This window comes from Myotis brandtii, unplaced genomic scaffold, assembly GCF_000412655.1.
Source record: "Myotis brandtii unplaced genomic scaffold, ASM41265v1 scaffold231, whole genome shotgun sequence".
NCBI lineage: Eukaryota > Metazoa > Chordata > Mammalia > Chiroptera > Vespertilionidae > Myotis > Myotis brandtii.
In genome coordinates this window covers 1,384,581-1,403,344 of record NW_005358689.1, presented here as the reverse complement: position 1 = coordinate 1,403,344, position 18,764 = coordinate 1,384,581, and the positions used below count along the sequence as shown (strand labels likewise).

At 47.9% G+C, this 18,764-nt stretch overlaps 1 protein-coding gene; it reads right to left on the bottom strand.

Annotated features, from left to right (window-relative positions):
• Window positions 1-18,764, bottom strand: part of CNIH3 (cornichon family AMPA receptor auxiliary protein 3) — a 124,837-nt gene that overhangs the window by 45,946 nt on the left and 60,127 nt on the right.

Here is an 18,764-nt window from a genome sequence, read left to right as displayed (position 1 = left end):
AGGAAACTGAGGCCAGCGGCGCCAGGAGACCGCGCTGCGCTGGGGCGGGAGGACCGGGGACTTTTTAAACACGTGCGTCGGGAGGAGGTGGGAGGCTGCGGAAGGGTACGGTGTACACCTTGCGCCCAAAGGCGTCAGCCGCCCTTCCCAGCTCTCGCAGTGTCGCCCGAGTCGGAAATGTGGAGGCAGAGGGGGCTGGTCTGGCGTGGGTCGGGGATACAGGCAGGCCCTTGGACCCCAGGGTTGCTAGGCTGGGTTCTCCCAAACTGGGATGCTCAGTGCTCAGCGTGGCTCCCCGCCCCTGCAGAATTCTCCCGGGGCTCGTTCCCTCGCCTCCCCACCCCCCGTTCCCCACCTCTGACCTTGGGATGGGAACCGAGTGCCTGCCCTGTTCTGGGCTGAAGAGGCAGCAGCGACGGCTCCATGGTCCCGGTGTTGGTGGGATGGAACTGTCCCAAGCACGTGCTGCTGGAGTCAGACCCCTAGGTAGCTGCACGTTTCTTAACCTCGGGTTCTTTATCGGAAAAGCCGGGATAAGAACACTACAAACCCACTTAAAGGCTTAAGTGAGAACACAAATAAAGAGCCTAGCACGGAGCCTGGCGCACGTCCGATCAATGGTAGGCGTTACTATGCGCACACTTGGCCCCAGCGCCCCGCATCTTGGCCTGCACGCAGCCTGCCTCCTGGGTGAGGGATTTCTTACACGGCGACGGTCATTCCAGACGGAACTCGGGTTTCGGGTGAGTCTGGAGATGTGGGAAGCAAGGAGAACCATCCTGGGAAGTGATTGGAGATCCGGGTGGAGGACACCACCACTTTGGGTTGGGAGTGAATCCCTGTCTCTCGCACTGAATAGGCACTAAATAAACAGCCGATGGGCGCTGCGCTGGGTGCACGGTTCACGGGTGGGGTTCCAGCGGCTGTAAGAGCTGGTAGGAAGGCATCACAGAGAGCTCGCCAGCCCTGCGCCTAGCGAATGACTCAGACTGCAGACTCTGTCCACTACGCCCCAACGTGCTTGCGGCTGTGTGGCTGGGCCTCCAGTTTGGAAGCTGGGTCCCTTTCCGTGGGAAGTGGAGAAACTAGAGCAAATCCACTGGCTACTGACAGAGCGGTCAACGGGTTAGCATTTAATGGCCTCCGGGTCGAGATCGGCTACATATGTAGCTGCACCAAAGCGAAAAATGAAAACGCAGGGCTGTCTTTTGTTGAAAAATTATTAAGAATTTCAAGATAGCAAGAGCAGAGCACCTTCTGCTCTTGTGAGGCCCTTCTGAGTATAGGAGCCCGGGCAACTGTAGAGGTTGCACACCTGTCAATCAGCCCTGCTCTGGGTATACTCCTTACCACTCTCTCTTTTACTTAAATAGTCTGTCTTCCAGGATAAAGCCACGGAAGTAAGGGATTCCATTACTCAGAGGGGAGCACAATTCCTAACCTATGCCATGCTTCAGTAGAGCGGTTCTTTCCCTGATGTGACAGGAAACCAGGACAACCGGTTCAGGGCTGGTATAGCAGCTCCATGGCACCGTTACTGTCCCTATCGCCTTTGACCTTCCTGGCTTGCTATCCTGAGCCTGTGGGTTTGGTTCTCTTGGTCACAAGAAGGCTGCTGCATCTCCAGGCATCATGTCCATGTGGCAAACAGGAAGGGAGAAAAAAAAAAGAGCCCCGAGGTTTCAGCTCACAAAGACATGCCTTTGGGAGAGAGTAAAGGGAGCCCTCCCCAGGGACCGCCTACATCTCACTGGCCGGAACTCTGGTACTTGGCCGCCTCTACCTCACTGCGAGTTTTTTTTAAAGGTGTAGAAAAAAAGAGTAGAGTGACCATTCACCTACGTATCACCCAGATTCAACCACGGTTAAAAGGTTTTGCCCAAAGTACTTCCCAAGTTCCCAAAATTGCTTTTTACCACTGGTTTGTTCAAACCAGGATCTAAAGATGTTCCCTTCACCCCTCACCCCCCAGCACACTTTAACCTTTTTCTTGCATATAATTTACTCAACAATATATATTTCTAAGTTGGATGTCTGCCATTGACACTCTATACCAGTGATGGTGAACCTTTTGAGCTCGGCGTGTCAGCATTTTGAAAAGCCCTAACTTAACTCTGGTGCCATGTCACATATAGAAATTTTTTGATATTTGCAACCATAGTAAACCAAAGACTTATGTTTTGGGTATTTATTTTATATATTTAAATGCCATTTAACAAAGAAAAATCAACCAAAAAGAGTCCGCATGTCACTTCTGACACGCGTGTCATAGGTTCGCCATCACTGCTCTATACCGAGCTCGACGACTCTGTTCACTGGAGGCCCGCGTGGTGCTGTGCCTGCCCTCGTACACCTGAGGCGGCATTGTCAAGGTTCGGGCTGTTTTCTTTGAAATAACTAAGATCTAACCGTGCAGCCCTTCTTGCTTGGGTAGCAGGGAATTCAGTATCAGCTTCACTGGCTCCGCACGAGGCCGGGCACAGCTTCTGGGGCTTCCGCAGCACAATGGACTGGGAAGTTCCTCCCTCTGCCTTGGTCATTGTCTCCACTGGCTCCCGCTGAGACGTCCCAGCTTTCACCTCTGACCTCCTGCCCTCTCCTAGCTGGAAGCCGGGGAGCCCCATGCCAGGCTCCAGTCTCCCTGGGCACCACACAGTCATGTCCCTGGCCTTGCCTCCCCTACAGTCACTGGCACAAAGCAGGGTATGGGTCGCCTCTCCCCGGAGCCCTCACCTCATCCTCTTTCCAGTCTGCAGGAAACCGCTTCCTGCTTTCCCCTTGCTGTTGGCAAAGCCACCCTCTCTCCTTCCAGAATCTCTCCAAACCCAGAAAGAACCTTTGACTTCAAAGATCTGCTTTCCAGCTCATAATTTATTCAGCCAATATTTATTAGTATAATGGCAGTGATTGTGGTCATACTGGAAGATTTCTGTTTTGACTGGTAAATAGTATAATGATTATGGTAGCCAATAGCAAAATGAATAATTAATTAAAATTCTAAATTAAGCCCATTCATTCAGGCTGTCATGGGCTGTCACAAGGACCACTGATAAACAGGCCCCTCATTTACCACAAAGCACACCAGGCCGTTCACATCTGGTTTCTCACTAGACTGAAGTCATGTAGATGCCACTTGTTCTACATAGCTGTTACTTTTACTGTATTTGTGCACTGTAATTCTTGTGTAAGTAGTAAGTATAGTGTTTCAATATTTCTGAACTTAAGAATTTATAACTAAAATATTTAAAACAAACTGGCAGAAAAGACAACCAAGTGTGGATATACTTATTAATGTCTCATTTAAATATCAGTCCCCAATATTCTGAGTTTTCAGAGAATAAGTGATGATCTCTATATATAAAAAGCCTGTGACCAGAACACCAGAACTACTGGTCGCTATGACGCCCACTGCAGCTGGCCAACCAGCCCAATCGAGGGCGGGGCCGGAAAGCCAATCTCCCGTGTCCACCCCCCCACCAGGCTGGCCAGGCCCCACCTGTGCATGAATTCATGCACCGGGCCTCTAGTATTAATAATGGAAAAAAACCTAGAGTGCTTTCTGCTACTGTACAAAGTCCAAATTGCCTGAACATCTTTTGCATTGCACAAGAATCAGACAAAATCATACAATGCTTCTTATTTCTTCAATACAAAATAATTTGATTACTTTAACAAAAAATATGAGTGTCTCATCAATGCTAGGAATGTAAATATGGTATGCAGATGGTGCTCAGAATTGATTGTTAAAAGACTTAGATATTCATCATAATAGCAATCATGTTCTGCCAAAAGTTCATGGTGTAATTTAAAAAATTGTAATTATCATTGAGAGAAACAATCCAAACAACACAATAATGCATTTGAAAGAACAAAACCTTTTAAATTTAGAAATGTATACTGACTTCAACATAACCCATAAAATAGGAGTGAACACTTTGAAAATTAAAAAAGAATTTAGAGAATTAGCCTTAAATAAACAATATTCTAATAGTGATATCTATAAGTTCTGTGGCTTTACAAGAAATAAGTGTTTCTGTTAAATCAATTTAAGAATCAATAAAATAATTTAGCATATAAAGATAAGTAAAAGAAGCTATATGGCAGCAAAGGAATATGATATGCCACTTGAAACAAAGCAAATTATAAATCCTAAGCAAGCTATTACAGTGTCTAGTAAATTATGTAAAATGACTGGTGGCAAATGTAAAAGAAGCATAATTAATTTTTAAGTGGTTTGTATTTATTAATTCCTGCAACTTTGCCAAATGATGTTTGCAAATCTCCATGGATTGAAGGTGATTAGAATTTAATAAAAATCAATCCGACTCATTAAGTATGATGTTCCATGAGGAGAGGAGGCCCAGCTAGCCCCAGCTCTCCCCATCATGCACCTGGGGCGCCATACATATGGGGGGACCATGTTGCTTGACTCTTCCAGCCCCAAACCCACAGATAAGTGCAGCCAGTGCCACATGGAGCTGAGACAGCGCCCAGCTAAGCCCAGCCCAGAGCTGAGACATGAGCAAATAAAGGGTGGCTGTTGCTTTAAGCAACCAAGCTTGGGGGCTCTTTGTTAGGCAGTGACAGGCAACTGCGAATGCTCTTCATTCACCAAGTGACCCCTTTAGTTTGGCCCCCACTGTGGACAGAACACATCGCTTCTGGAAAGGGGTGGTGTATAATGAAGCAAACTGTTCCAGCGCTTATAGATAAAATGTGCCTCCAGATCCTGTACCTCCATTTGCTCTCATTCCTAAAGCCTCCCAACACCTCCTCCACACAAGCAGGGACATAAAGGTCTGGGGGTGAGGCAGGTTGCAGTGTCCGGCCAGCCGGGCCAGGCTTGGGCTCCAGGGGTCACTGGTCCTTGGGTTGTACAGTAGTTATTACCCTGTTTGTTTGGGGGGGGGGGGGGTTATGGTAAAATATACATGACATAAAATTTACCACTTTAATCATTTTTAGGTGCACAGTTCAGTGGTATTAAGCATATTCACATTGTTGTGCAACCATCACCATCATTTATTTCCAGAAATTCAAACTCTGTACCTATTAAACAATAAGTCCCCATTTCCCCTTCCTCAGCCCCTACACACCACCATTCTACTTTCTTTCTCTATGAATCTGACTACTGTAGATATCTTACTTAAGTGGAATACCACCCTGTCTTATAACTCAACTCTTTACATGTCTATCTCCCTCTACAAACTGGGAAGCCCTTGACATTAGAGACTCTTTCTTGTTTGTCTTTGAATCATAGCTATCCCTCACTGTGTCTGGCATATAATAGGTGCTCAATATGTGTTCGATGGATGGATGCATGGATGGATGGATGAGTGGATGGATGGACTGATGGATGGATGATGGATGGATGAATAGATGAGTGGGTGGATGGATGGATGGATGGATGAATGGATAGATAGATTGATGGATGGATGGATGAATAGATGAGTGGGTAGGTGGGTGGATGAATGGATGGATGGATGGGATGGATGGATGGATGAGTGGGTGGATGGATGGATGAATAGATGAGTGGGTAGATGGATGGATGGATGGATGGATGAGTGGATGGATGGGTGGATGGATAGATATATGGACAGGTGGATGAGTTGATGGATGGATGCAGTTGTTGCAGTCTAACTGGTACTGCAGTTGACTTAAACAAGTTGCCCCACTAGATGATGAGAAAATGCAGACAAGGACCATGTCTACCTTTCACTTATTACTTCAGAGCACTCACTACTCTGTAGGCACATTAAGAAGCAGGGCAGAGCCCAACCTGGAAGGCGCTCAGAATCTAACAGAGTTGCACAGAGCCAACTATGACTTTGATAAGAACAACAACAGAAGAGTGTAAATGTCATGGAGGCAGCTAGCACAAGGCTCCTGACATCATGTGTATTCAACAGACATATTTTTTACTGAATTGAATCAGATGGCAAGCTAGTCAGAAGCTTTGGGCTTAAATTCCCACTTTCAAGCTGTGCTGGCTTTCCATAAGTAAGTTCACCTCTCCCGTTCCTGTAATGTGCATCAGTTCTGACATGAAAGCCAGGTATAAGCCAGCGTGACCTGTGCAAGCAGGAAAAGGCAAAGGTGAAGCCACATTTTCATCAAAGAAGTGGGAGAAAGGTGGGGGGGTGGGGGACAGAGGAGGGTCTCTAACCACAGAGGTGCGGATCTCAGAGAGTCCTTGGGTGAGGGAGGCAGAGTAATGGGACACAGCTTCCTGCTTGTATTCCTAACTCGTCTTAATGTCATCTTCCCACGAGTGCTGCCTTCTGCGGAAATTAAGTGATTTTCCTATTATTAGCACCGTTAGGCAGGCACTGTCAACAGATCACAAACAATGAGCCTTTGTTAGAGACGCCCCATTTCCTTTGGGGCCCTGGCTCCTTCCACAGCTGGAGGCGTGGCATCTATTTTAAGTGTAAGAGGCAGCTGTCCTGTCAGGGGAACTGGTCTCACTCAGAAACTGCTGAGCATTTGGGGGCAGCTTAGGGGTGCATGCTGGAAGTCTGAAATGCCCACCAGCCTCCCAAATGCCAGTCTAAAACCCAGCTCCTTGACTAGGCCCTTTATCCTCCTAAAATACTGGCAGCGAATGCCTCCGCAGACAGGACTGGCACCATAAAGAACAGGATAACTCCGTGATGCCATTATATTTATATGTTTCTATTTGCTAATTCAGAGAGCCTAAGCTTTCCCATCAGATGTGAAATATCTTCCCGGGCCTCCACGTGCGAGAGTGTGTGGGCCATTCTTAACAACAGTGTCAGGCGTCCTGGGGAACATCTGAGGCTATTAAGCTCAGCCCCACAGCTAATGAGTCTGTAACTCACAAGATTAATGTTGGATCTAATTTTATGGAGTCTGAACATTACTGTCGTGTTTCCTTCCCTCCCAGGTCCTGACTCCCGCACGCCCAGAGAGCTCCTCTGTGCTCATTCAGTTCCGCTCTCCTTATCTTCCACCCCTCTGTGCCCGACCACAAGGCCAGTGTTTAAAGGCTCTGTCACTTAATCAATCCGTTTCCTCAGTTCATTTAAAGAAGGTCTGAGAGCATTATAAAGGTCAGAGTGTCTGTACACATGTACACATGCACACAGTGTCTGTATGCACACATATACAAAGTGTCTGTACACACATGCACAGAGTGTCTGTACACATACATGCACACATATGCAGTGTCTGTACACACATGCACACAGTGTCTGTATGCACACGCACACATATGCAGTGTCTGTACACACATGCACACAGTGTCTGTACACACGCATGCGTGCATGTACAGTGTACACCCATGCACACATGCACAGAATGTCTGTACACAAATGCGCACACACACTGTACACATATACACATGCACACAGTGTCTGCATGCACACAGTGTACACACATGCACACAGTGTACACACACATGCATATATGCACAGAGTGTCTGTACACATGCACACACTGAATGAAAGAAGCTCTTTGACATTTGAACAAAAAGTTCTCGAAGCTTCATCTGCATGAGCACCAGATGTCACACGATGAGCCCACCGGATAATGACAGCAAATGCCCATGTTTCTGGGAAGGCAGATGAGAAACAGTGGTTATGAATAACCAATGCTGATTGCTCACTGCGTACCAGGCCCCGGGCAGGCACTTCTATCTCCTTTAATGCTCACACTACGAGGTGGGTGATCATCACCATCTTACCAATGAGAAGACACTCAGAGAGGCCAGGCACGTACCTGAGGCCACACAGTGAACGGCAGGATTCGTGTCCAGATCTATCTGACTCTACAGCCTGAGCTCTAACCCCCAGAGGTGGAGGCTGGGGGTGCTGGCTTCCTGGACAGACTGAAGAAACCTGGCAGCTAAGCCTCTTCGAAGACAAGTGGTTGTTTCACAGTTCAGTGCCTGGGAGCTATAAAACATAAGCTTGCCAATGGGGACCACGCCAACCTTTATGTCCTGGCATGCAGGGCAAGGAGTGGATGCCAACATAGTTGGGCCTGATTAGTCTATGGTCTCTCTTGAGCCTTTGAAACAAGCTTCCAAGAAACCCAACTCCCCAGTGAGTCCCAGCTCCTCACGTGGACCAATGGTCAGGCCCAGAGGTACAGAGACGCTGGGCAACTTCGCCAAGGACACGCCACTAGTAAATGGAAGGGTCAGGATTCACACCCAGACAATGTGACCACAGAGCTGGCTCCCAGAGCCCACACTTCACAAGGGGCCTGGACGCATGGCCCAGAGTCGTGCCCATCATCAATGACTCCACGGTTCAGCGAGATCGGTGGCGGGGAAAGAGGGGAAAGCTGACAGAAACGCCTGGAAGAGCAGGTAGGATTCAGGGAAGGAAAGGGAAGGGGAGGGGAGGGGAGGGGAGGGAAGGGGGGCAGGGTGCCAAGGCGCATGCTACTTCACTGATCACTGAGCAGGTCTGTTCGGCTCTGAGTTGACACAGGAATGAGATGATAGTAAAAGATAGGTTTGGGGGCCCTGAACGCCAACCTGGATTAAATTCAAGAGATTTCAAGGAGTTCACGTCTACCTTTTCCAATTTGCCTCCTACATCATGATTCTTTGCATTAACTGTAGGGAAGGGGATGTCTCTGCAGCGAGACCTATAAATCTGACAGGAAAATGCAATGCATGAAGCCCCAGCAGTGCCACCAGGCTCCTGACCGGCTGTCACAAACTCAGCCAGGGCCCGTCCCCCAGGAGGGGCAGAGAGGGGAGGGCTAATGGCATGGAAAGGGAACCTCTGGGGCACACGTACACCCCATGCTCATGGATAAATGAGAGCAGTGGCAGCAAGAGGGTTGGACGTTATAGGGGAAAACCACGAGAACCAATAATCCAAAAATCTATAGTAATAATAAAAGCGTAATATCTAATTAGACCGGACGTCCTCCCGGACAAAGCCGGGGCTGCGAGGGAAGCCTGGGTCCCGGGTGCCAAAGGGAAGCCGGTGCTGGCAGCCGGGGGAAGGAAGGCCTACTCTTGCATGAATTTCATGCATTGGGCCTCTAGTCTTTTATAAGGTCAGATGGTGGAATTTGGGCTTCAATTATTTATCCATTTATTCGGCAAACATGTATTCATGATGTACCCAATGCCAAGTGTTGTGTTAAGATTTAAAAGCAAATACTCTGAGCCTGGCTGGCGTGGCTCAGTGGTTGAACACTGACCTATGAACCAGGAGATCACAATTTAATTCCTGGTCAGGGCACATGCCCATGTTGCAGGCTCGATCCCTAGTGTGGGGTGTATAGGAGGCAGCTGATAGATAATTCTCTCATCAATGATGTTTCTATCTCTCTCTCCCTTCCTCTCTGAAATCAATAAAAACATGTTTTTTTAAAAAAAAATAAAAGCAAATATTCTGATACACTGGTCATACTCAGACCTCCCAGGTGAACTGTTAGGTCCCACTGGCAAGCCCGCACGTGGGAGCAGCTGGAGAGCCCTCCCCCACCCCCCATCCCCCAAAGGGAGTCCCTTCCTGGGGTCTGGGCAGCTGTGTATGTGTATGTTCTGAATTTTAAATCATTTCTCCTCCCTGAAACTTGAGTTTGGGGAAGAGATGTCACTTTAACCTACAGATTAGCCATCAGAGAGAACAGTGTCCAAGTGTCGCCAAGCAATCAGGAGAGCAGCCCAGCCCAAACCCTCCGAGAATCGGCTTTGAAAAGAGGCTGCAGCCTGCAGCTCGCCCAGGACAAACTCACTTTCGCCTGCACACGGAAAGGCAGGCGACGCCTATTTCACTGAATCCTGTATATTCCCTCTCGTCTCAGGAACCTAAGCCATTATTTCTACTCAGAGTGTAGAAGTCTAATAATGCTGATGAGTTATACCTCCGAGTGCCCTTGAGCATGCTGGGAATTCAGTGACCTGCCACAGAGCCTGTGGGCAGCAACGTCCTGAGCTTCTGCCCCGTAGAACTCCTCAGCTGCCCTAACGTCCAGGCCAAGGTGAAGCGATAGCAGATCCAAACTGGGAAAAGGAGGTTTCGACGGGTGCATTGTGGGGTATCTGAACAGCAATAATTGTGCTCACTCAGCCACTTTCATCTCCGGCGCTCAGGCCTTTAATCAATTCTCACGGAGATGTGGAAAGTTGATCCCCTGGAAAATGGCTCCCCAAAAAGTGGGTCAGGGAGAAGCTGGCGGCTTGGCCCAAGGCTTACCGCGAAATCTCCCTGAGAATTGAGAGCAGAGGTTTCCAGTAGGTTCCATGGCCCGAGAAGCCTGCCCTCCTCCTTAAGTTACCGAGGGGCTTTCCAAAAGTCACCTCATCACCATAAAGTCAGGTGTGGTTGAAAAGGGCTAGTTATGAACAACAAGACCTCCATTTCACCTTTATGGCTTAGAAGCTATTTCAGGAACTAAGGAAAAGAAACAAATATTATAACAAAAGATGCTCCCATTGCTCTCTCATCACTCAGGAAATGCCAAGGGGTTGGGGCCTGTGAGCCAGAAATCGCGGATGAAGACCAAATGTATATTTCTTACAATAAATCCCAATATCACTTCACCCATTCCTCCACCCTTGAGTCACGGATTCGGTGTGACAATGGAAACGGGGGACTTTTAGGAATGAAAGAGCTGCACTTCGGTTTAATTTTGCCAGAACTCTACCTGGCACGCGGTTGCGTGGGCTACAGAAGCACATATGCGGTCCCCTGAAGGGACTGTCTTATGCGTCTGTATTTACAGCAGCAGCAGCGTGCCTGGCATATGGCAGGTGCTCATTATATGTGTGTCGCATGACTGGGGGTCTGGAAGGCTTCGTGATAGAGGTGACATTGAGTCAGGCCTTGAAAAATCACTGAGGAGGATTTTGACTGAGGGCAATGGGCAAGAAAGGCTTGATAAGCAAAAGGCAAAAGGTCAAAGGCATGGAGGTGTGGAAGACGGCAGCGCCTGCAGGAATGGGGGGAAGGCCGGCAAGGTAGGCTGCGGCAAACCCTGAAGGGGGCTTGATCGATACGCCGGAGAGTTGGGATTTTCATAGGAAGGAAGTAGACGGGGGTGACGCAGGTTGAAAACAGTGTGCTTCCGGTGTTGTTCACACAGATTAACACCTTGTTGGTCTGTACCAGATTCGGGGGGAAGCCAGCATGGCTGGGGCTCTTCCCTGACCTCTTGAGACTGATGTCAGCGGGTGCAGCTTTGTCCTTCCCATTCCCAGACATGGCCCTGGGTCCTATCCTCATAGACTTCCTGCCAGGCCAACCCACAGGGACATTCTTGAGACACCCGTGTCCTCAGCTTACACGGAGGCTGAGGGAGACAACACACAGTCAGTCAACGAGGCCGCAAACTAGGAACAGTCCAAAGGAACACGTCGCTACCGAGAAATGCTTCGTTTTGTCCAAAATGGTCGCTGCAAATCAAAATGCTGAATCATGTACAGCCAAAATAGTAATACTAATCAAATGATAAGTACGCCTGTTCATCAGATTTGAGTTCTGCGATCCCGATGACTACCATGTGAACGTTTTCCCCAGTCTTTGTTCCATGACAAAAAGGATCAGCTCCCCGAAAAGGAAGGGCCGCCATCAGCACTTTTTCTCTTCCTTTTAATGAAACATTGCCTTGTTCTGGCATAAAGGGCTCGTGATAGAACCAGTTGTTTTTTTTTCCTGGTCCCCAAAGAAGGCTTAGATCTGGTTTGTTGAAGATCAGGAAGTACCTTGCTAACGTCAGTATCACCAGGCATAGCATTGTCTCTGAGTGTCCCATTATTCTAAGGATGTTCAAGGACACATCAGACGTGCAGTGCTCAGGGAGGTCATGTGCCTCTATGCGAGAGAAACGGGAGGATTTTTTTTTTCCTAATGCCATTGCCCTGTTTATCATGCCTCTCTTTTAAATGAGAAAATTGGATACAAACAGAGCTGGAAATTCTAATAAAATAGTTTTTAAAACATTAATAATGACGGTAATGTCAGCAATACCAGTGTACAAAAAATATCTCTTTTAAAAACTATCCACTAAATCTAATGGAAAAAAAAAATAAACTGACAAACAAAATAGATCTAGAGACATGGAAGCATAAAACAGACTGATGAATCTCAGAGGTTAACCAAAGAATTTATATGCATATACGCATAACCCATGGACACAGACAATCATGTGGTAGGCCTGGAGGGTGGGGCAGACATCTGCAATGTTTTCAACAATGAAGATAAATTTTAAAAAAACATAGAATATTAATCTTATAGTGCCAGAAAGACCTTTGAAATGAGATCTTTTTTATTTTATTTTTATTTTTTTAAATCCTCACCTGAGGATTAAACCCTCACCTAAGGGTTACAAGTGAGGCTCGCTCTAACTGGTTTGGCTCAGTGGATACAGCGTCGGCCTGCGGACTGAAAGGTCCCAGGTTTGATTCCGGTCAAGGGCATGTACCTTGGTTTCGGGCACATCCCCAGTAGGGGGCGTGCAGGAGGCAGCTCATCAATGTTTCTCTCTCATCGATGTTTCTAGCTCTATATCCTTCTCCCTTCCTCTCTGTAAAAAATCCATAAAACATTAAAAAATACAAAACAAAAAACAAGTGAGGCTCATGCGGTCATGCAGGAGTTGGGGAGCCCAGCATGAGCAATCCAGAAGGTACATAGACTGCAGGATGCGGTCCAGAGCATCACGGGTATGGGAGCAGGGAGAGCTCTAATACCAAGTCACGTCCTCATTCTCCTTTCACAAAGTCTTTTCAAGTTGAGCCCTTCCTTTCCGTCTCCATCGCCACTGCCCTGAACCCAAGCTCCACTACATTGAAAGTAGGCTATTGCAACCACCTCCCGTTTCCGGGTGTGTGTTTTTTAAACCAGGGAACGAAACAAGATGGTTGAAGAGCTTTTTCTGAACATGGATTTCCGGGGCTCCACACCACACCTCCTGAACCGGAACCTCCATTGGCTGGGGGTCCCCGCCTGGGCAGTTTAAAAGGCTCCACAGGGGATTCGGAAGGGCATCTCTGAGTAGGTATCGCTAAACCCAACCACCTGGTCTCTAACCCACCTCCGCATGGCACAGCCTCCCCAGTTAACCTCCCGAAAGCACCTCTTTGATGATGTCCAAAACCACCAGAGGCTCCCGGTAATGAACAAGATAGTTGACAGTTGGTTCTCACCCACTGCTCCCCAGGTGCAATTCAGACCTGCTCCCTCCCTCTTCGGTAGCTCGGCCACATGGATCCACCAGCTGGCTGGCTGGCTGGCTTTCCGCCCTTGGGCTGGGACTCACGCCATCCCCTCACCTGGCATGGCCCCTCTCACCCCAACACCCATCATCAATCACTCCCTCCCAGGTCCTCCCAGTCCCCCCAGACTCACCTCAAGGTCTGCCTCCAGAAAGCCTCCTCTGTTCACTCATGACCCTGTCCACGGCCGAAAGCTTCGCTCTGTCCTCGGAGTTCTCACGGCGCATTGTGTGTGCCTGGGGAAGGTAAATACATAACCTAATGGAGGGGGGATGTCAGAGCATAGACTCGAGTGACCCAGAACAGTTTCTTTAAAGTTTCATGTTTTTAAAAATGTATGTGCGTGAGTTTTGAATTCTTCACAATCTATTTATGGAGGCCACCGACCCCCCCCTCCCCAGAAGACGTGCCGTGTTTACTGTTACCTCCGGCACATACTGCCTACCCCAGTGATACATCAGTAACCAGAGAAGGGACTCAACAGAGATGTTTGAAATAATGGATAGATAAATGAAAAAAGAAAGTCCAGCCCTAACCAGTTTGGCTCAGTGGATAGAGTGTCAGCCTGCAGACTCAAGGGTCCCAGGTTCGATTCCGGTCAAGGGCATGTACCTTGGTTGCGGGCACATCCCCAGTGGGGAGTGTGCAGGGGGCAGCTGATCGATGTTTCTCTCTCATCGATGTTTCTAACTCTCTATCCCTCTCCTTTCCTCTCTGTAAAAAATCAATAAAGTATATTTTTAAAAAAAGAAAAAGAAAAAAGAAAGTCCAATTTTCCTCTGCTCCATTGTTGCTTTTATTTTTTATTTTTTTAAACTTTATTGTTCAAAGTATTACAGACATCCCCTTTTATCTCCTTTGACCCCTTATAGCCCGCCCCTGCCCCCCAGGCCTCCACCACCCTATTGTCTGTGCCTATGCATATATGCATACAAGTGATCTCTTCCATATATGCATATAAATTCTGTGCTTGATCTCTTCCTACCCATCCCCCCACCCCTATCTTCCCTCTGAGATCCCACAGTCTGTTCCATGCTCCGTTGTTAAGAGCAGGGTAGGCACAGGGCAGCTTTCTAACCTCCACATCTAGAGACTTGATCATCTCAGTCTTCAGCAAAACAAGGGCCTCTGCTTAGCAGGACTCGCCCTCCTCAGAAGTCCTCGGGAACACCTTCCGCCTCCTGAGCAAGTCATCTGGGGTCCCCTAGCCTGACCTCGACAGGCTTCTCACAATCCGCCTTCCAAACGCATCCTGCCCCTGGGTGAATACAGTTTCTTCCATTTCATGACTCATACATGTAGAGAGGAAGTTCGGCCATGATTCACCCAGGTATTTGCACCCCAGATATTTCAATATCCATCACCACTATTTTACTAGTAGATTAAAAGCCAGCCGGTGTGGCTCAGTGGTTGAGCACTGACCTCACGGTTTGATTCCCGGTCAGGGTTAGGGTTGATCCCCAGTGTGGGGTGTGCAGGAGGCAGCCAATCAATGATCCTCTCATCATTGATGTTTCTACCTCTCTCTCCCTCTCCCTTTCTCTCTGAAATCAATATATATAGTTTGTAGCTATGTCTGGATGAAAAAAGTATTATGTTTTGTTCTTTTCTATTTTTATGTAACATGCTTATTGCAATCAAACCCTACAGAAGAACACCTAGCCACATCTGTCTCCACCTGCATTTTTTATGGTTCTATTACATTTATTGGGGTGACATTGGTTAATAGGATCATATAGGTTTCAGGTGTCTCCTGTATTTTTTGAGGCACAAATACTTGCCTCTAAAACTTTATGTTAATACACCAGCACACTTCAAGGCCTGGCCAGCTATGGCCAGCCATCACTATAAAGGGCAGTGAAAAGAAATCAATAAACCAGGACCTGCTGGTGGGAGGCACAAAGAGAGGGGAGAACGGAACCCCAGGCCCTCAGCTATAAAAGCAGAAAAGCCCCAGAGAGTGCTAACTTTATGAATAAAAATGCACGGCTCACCCAAAGAAGAACCAGTTTCCTGAATTCTCCCCCTCTGCCCAGTTACTGATGTCAGTGCCACCCCTGTTCCGTGCACCCCTCCCCACCATCTGCACGGATAGATGTTTAAAGCTGCTGCTGGTCTGTGCACCTCATTCCGGAGATGTCAGAAGGCACCCGGACAGGCAGCTCCAGCGACCTCCTCTGCAGGCTCCCCGAGTCCTTATCCCGTTGTAATTTGGTTCCGAACAGTCTGTCTCTCCAATTCTAGGTTTCTGAGTGACTCAAATGTTATCCCTAAAGATCCTCAGCAAAGCACATGAGCTGACTATGACCTGAACAAATCCTCTTCCAAGAAGAGAAAAATGATGCCTGTCACCTTTAAAAAGCCAACCAGTCAATAATAGAATCACGGGCTCATAAGGAAGACAATTATTTTTCCCCCGTGATGCAAACCAGAGCATTGTTTTCAAAAGAGTGTTACAATTTACTTCTCTGACATCTTCACATTAGATGCTGTGGGCTTAGCGGAGTCTCAAGAGCAATGAGTATTTTGTTCTGTGTCTGGTTATTATTTGTACCAGTGAAGAGTCAGATTAACTAGCAGATAGTAGAGACCCCTGAAATTCGGACACAGAAGTTCAAGGTTTTTACCAGAGGGGAAGCAGGGAGTAAGGAAGCGGGAGCCATGATTTCCAATATTTTCCCTATGAAGAGGCCCTGTTTATTTCAACGAGTTTTAGGGCGCTGGTTAAAGATGGCAGAGTAAACACAGCCATCAGCCTCTGCTCCCACAAAAATGGAAAAGAGACCCTACAACTCTTTTCTCTTTCCAAAACCATCATGAGTTTGGGGGGGAGGGAACAAACACACATACACGCTTTTATTATTTCATCCAAACAGCCTTCAGAGAAGTGGCAACCAGGTATGAGACAGAGACGAACAACAGAAATTTGAGTTAATTAAAACCAAGAGGAGAAAAAACCAGGCCAATCAAGGGGTGTGCTTTCACTGTGGTTGGAAGAGGGAGGGAATGAGCAAAAGAAGGTGAGCTGGCCAGACCTCAGCAGTATCAGGGAAGCAAATGACAACCAAAAGGGATCATTAATTCGCTCAAGGATTGAGCACCTACTGTATGCCAGGCTCTGTGCTGGGGAAAGTAAACGCAGTCCCTGCCTCGTGGAGAATACAGCTCAGTGAGGGAAAGAAAGAAGCAAACAGGTGATAAATGATGGGGCAAAATCAGCGGGGGCGGCCACAGGAGCACACAGCGCCAGGCCTGGGGGTGGACAGGAGCAGGGCACGAGAGCAAACAGAGAAGGCAGGAGTCAGTGCTGGGGTCGCGCTCTCCATGGTGTAAGCCAGTGATGGCGAACCTATGACACGCGTGTCAGAGGTGACACGCGAACTCATTTTTTTTGGTTGATTTTTCTTTGTTAAATGGCAATTAAATATATAAAATAAATATCAAAAATATAAGTCTTTGTTTTACTATGGTTGCAAAGATCAAAAAATTTCTATATGTGACACGGCACCAGAGTTAAGTTAGGGTTTTTCAAAATGCTGACACACCGAGCTCAAAAGGTTCGCCATCACTGGGCCATAAGCCCACTGGACAAGCCCGGGAAACGCTCACAGCCTCAGCTGTAAGAGCGGAGCCTCAGGACTCAGGCACCGTGCCTCTGTCTCCCACGTGGCTGCAGCTATGATGCAGGCTGACAGGAGTGGCTGTGACATGACAGGGACTCAGGTATGCAGCTGGACAATAAAAACTGAAGTTGCAATAATGAGATTTGTTCAAAATTTCTGCAAGAAAAAAACCGTCTGCACTGAGTTCCCCCTGCGCGCGCACACATATGCTCAGGTCTGCTGTCCCTAAACACACACACACACCCACACACACACACACACCCCTGACCCATGTTGTACATAAGAGGAGCCTCCAAGCATGGCAAAACCATTCTTGGGGAATGGTCACCAGTGTCATAGCCTGCCTGTTGCTCCTGAGAAAAACTCTGACAAATTACATCAACTGGACTTTTCAGCTCCAAATCTGCTCTGACACAACCTCAGGGGCATTTATAAGATGTGACTCAAGAGGACCCTGATGCGGTGGGCGATGTGTCCACCACTTGTTTGGTCCACCATCCACCCTCCCCGTCCAGCACCTCGGCTGCTGCGGGCTCTCCTCACCAGAGACCTGTTAGGAACCACTGAGCCATAGCCACCCAGGCAGGTCTTAGGTTTTCTTTCAACTATAAGTTTTCCTCCTGGCAGTCAGAGGCATTCTGTGCAGGTCCCACCCAGGCGCATGGGCCAGGCAGCAGGTGCAGTGCAGTGAGGTGTGCAGGGAGGTGGCTCTACATCTGTGCTTAGAAGGAAGGGCCTGATGCTCACACATCCATGTGCCCCCCCACCCAATTAACTCTAGACTTCCCAGCAAACCAAGTGGTAACGTCTCCTCTCAATTCTATTCAGCCTCTGGCCACATGGGTCCATTTGGTGACTTCCTACCTTCTTCCAATGGGCCCTTGACATTAGCTTTGGCCTGATCTCATGAGGATAAAAATGCTGGTTCGTCAGGGACAGGAGTTGAGAACGGGAAGCAGAGAAAGTTTATACTGTGATTTGTCTTGAAGTCTCTCCGAGCCCTGGTTACAGCCTTCTGTCCAGAGACGGCCCTGACCGAAATAATAATGGATTCTTTTCCTAAAATAATCAATGTCATGGTTCAGGCTACATCATTCTCTGCTGTCGCCTTAGAAAACCAGAGGTATGTTCCAAACTGGTGGTGGCTGTTTCTCCTGCCACTTCGTGCCACCAGTGCCTTGCACACAGCAGGCACATGTGAACATTTATTGATGCTACGTTAATATGGACACTCAGTACCAGTGTCTGCGTGTAGAGAAGAGAAAGTTTCAAGAAAGCAAAGGTCTAGAAGCACCAGCATGGACTGCCCCATATAGGGCACACCTCCCCATGTGACTTCTCCAGGGAGCCCACCCAATGAAATCAAACATCAATAACATAAATATGACTCCCATCCTCTGGACCCTTTCAATGTGGGACCCTCTTCCTCTCTAGGATCCCATGGGGAGACCCCTGTGGGAAAAACATACTTTCATCCTATGGATTTTGTTTGAGGTCCCACCCTTTCTGTAGGAAGACGTCATTTGGCAGCAGAGACTTGGGGGGACCAGATGGCTGGTAAGCAAGAGGCTATTCTCAATCCAGGGCCAAACAGGAGAGCTGACAGCCAGAGCCTAAATTTAGTTTGCAACCTGGTACCCAACAGTATAAAGTTAGAAACTCCCTTGAACCATCTGGCTCTTTTAAATAAACACCTGTCTGTCCAATCCTAGAATGGAAAGAAACCTCAAAGTCTAGCTCCCTTTCCAGACACCACATCTGTGCCATCCATGGTGCCTGGATGCTGCAGCCACAGGAGATGCTTAACATGGACCAGTGGACTGAGCCTGGATTAATGGCCGCCAATCCTAAGGATCTTAAAGGTCTTTGGACCTTTTCTGATTCCACACCTCTTCTGCTCTCCTTTTCCCTCCACCAATTTCTTTTTTTTTTTT